General features: G+C 49.0%; 2 non-coding genes and 1 pseudogene across 2 annotated transcripts; 1 reads left to right on the top strand and 2 right to left on the bottom strand.

Moving 5' to 3' along the window:
• The first annotated feature begins 509 nt into the window (after positions 1-509).
• Positions 510-628, top strand: LOC136278731 (5S ribosomal RNA). Its single transcript, XR_010716503.1, has one exon. It is a non-coding gene; the product is annotated as a 5S ribosomal RNA (ribosomal RNA).
• Positions 629-1,611: 983 nt separating this feature from the next.
• On the bottom strand, positions 1,612-1,775 carry LOC136278761 (U1 spliceosomal RNA). Its single transcript, XR_010716530.1, has one exon. It is a non-coding gene; the product is annotated as a U1 spliceosomal RNA (small nuclear RNA).
• A 232-nt stretch (positions 1,776-2,007) lies between these two features.
• On the bottom strand, positions 2,008-2,133 carry LOC136278714 (U2 spliceosomal RNA; annotated as a pseudogene).

The raw sequence follows: 2,133 nt of genomic DNA, 5'->3' as shown, positions 1-2,133 counted from the left end.
GATGCCGAAGCATGCCCTGGGTGAGGGGGGTGGTCGAGGGATCCTTCCCACGGTTTATGGTGGATAGTAGCAGGTCGCCCCCACAAGCCCTTGCGAGTCCCGCAGACGGTCCCAGAGGCTGACCCGTTTGGTATCTCCTCACTGTAAGATTTTAAAGCCAGATACACGCACCTACGGAGCTAAAACATTGTATAATAGGTTTTTAGGACACGTTATGTCTCTTGGGACCCCTCCCTCCCCTCCCTAGGGAATAGTGCTTCAAATCGATGCTCCTCAATGTGTTAACTGGGTTGAGGAAAATACATTAGGGTTAGGTAACGACTTCGGGGTTAGGGTAACCATTTCTTAGGGTTAGGGTAACAATTTCTTAGGGTTAGAGTATCGATTTCTTAGGGTTAGAGTAACGAAACTAGGGCTTTAGAATTTCAAATTCGCCTACACTCAGGGATGTGGCCGCTTTACAGCCTGAACCTGGCCGATAACAAGCAGAATTTCGACCCCATTTCCTCGTCTACGACCATACCACAGGGAAAGCACCGGTTCTCGTCCGATCACCGAAGTTAAGCCCTGTCGGGCGGGGTTAGTACTTGGATGGGTGACCGCCTGGGAATACCCCGTGTTGTAGGCTTCAATTTTTTGTCTTGCGAACATCTCTAAACGTTTTATCCCAATAAATAGCTCTCCATACACCACAATTTCACATAGAGAGCCGTAGGTGAGTGAGGAACAAAATCAAAGCAAAAAACGAGGGGGGGAAAACACCTTTTTGTCAAAAATCGGCCAGCTAATGGCGAAAACTCTAGTGCGATCGACTTTTCTTACAGAGCGCGCGCGAGCGAGTGAGCACGCGCGAGATGAACAGTTTATGATGTCAAATTCTACTTCTGTGATATCAAATCATTCCAAATAACGAACGAAAAAATGAATAGGAAAAAAACGCACACTTCTGAGACGCAGTTTTAAGCCATCGTGACGTGGCAAAACACTCGCACACTTCCAAGAGGAGGCGCGCGAAAAACGGCACTGAAAGTCGACAATGGTTGGATTCAGACTGCAAACGAATCGGGAAAAAGGTTCGATACTTTTACTACTCTGCTAGTTTGTTTCCTTCCCTCGTTCATTCGTTCACTCGCTTGCTCGCACAAAGGATACACTAACGATAGCAATAGCATTTCTAAAAGCGGCTCCAGTGACAATAAAACCGCTCAAAAGGTTCAAAGTGTACTCACGGTCCAAGTCGAATGCCCTTCTATGCTCGCTCGCTCGGTCGATCGGCCGTTTGGTTTCCTTTCATTTCCTTTCCCTTCGCGCGCATAGCACAGCACGGCACGGCACGCACAACCTGCAAATACAAACGAACAGGACTTTACACACAATAGAGCAGACAGGCCTTGAACAAAAACAGCCAGCAAAGTTACGCACCGCCCCGAAACTCACCTTGTTTCCTTCCTCCAGTCTCTCCAATGCACTTCTACCCCTCCAAACGTGCCAACACCTTGGCCAGTTGTGCGTCCTTTGCTTTCTTTGCAAGTCTACCGGTCCACTGCAAAAGCAAAAATACCCTCGATAGTCAGTAAGAGGGCCATATAGACATAGTTTGGATGACTTTTGCGGGGACGAGCGCGAACGCAGGTCCCCACTACCAGAAATTATACGCTCGAGTTACCCACATTTGGGGTAATCGCAAGGGTCAACCCAGTCGAAGTGCAATGAAAGGGCCTCGCCTTGAGAGGACTGCCTCCTTGATCACAGTACCTCCCGCGTCAGGTAAGTATGCTTTTTCAGCGTCTGCCCTCGGTGAAAAAATCCACTTACCCCTAGGTCCTTGTGGTAGTGCTTTGCGCACTTCAGAAAACGTAGGCCAGCGGCCGTTCCTGCCATTGTCTGTTGTCTGAATTATCATCCCTCTTTCACCTCTTCCCCCTCTAAGGGCGGGCGGGGCTCCTGTAAACATAAAAGAATGCTATACCGTTGACTTTGTTTTGGATTGAATGTGTCTTCCCCAGAGGGAAGTGGGCCGCACTCGGAGGTAGTGCTATACCGAGGCAACCCGTGGCTGGGACGAGGCAAGCCTCTTTTCCACAGCCCAGTTCCAAAAATCAGTTTAATATATGAGCTGCTCAATGAGCAGCG

This window comes from Pocillopora verrucosa, unplaced genomic scaffold (assembly GCF_036669915.1).
Source record: "Pocillopora verrucosa isolate sample1 unplaced genomic scaffold, ASM3666991v2 scaffold_48, whole genome shotgun sequence".
In the NCBI taxonomy this organism is placed as follows: domain Eukaryota; kingdom Metazoa; phylum Cnidaria; class Anthozoa; order Scleractinia; family Pocilloporidae; genus Pocillopora; species Pocillopora verrucosa.
This window is presented reverse-complemented; position numbering and strand designations above follow the sequence as displayed.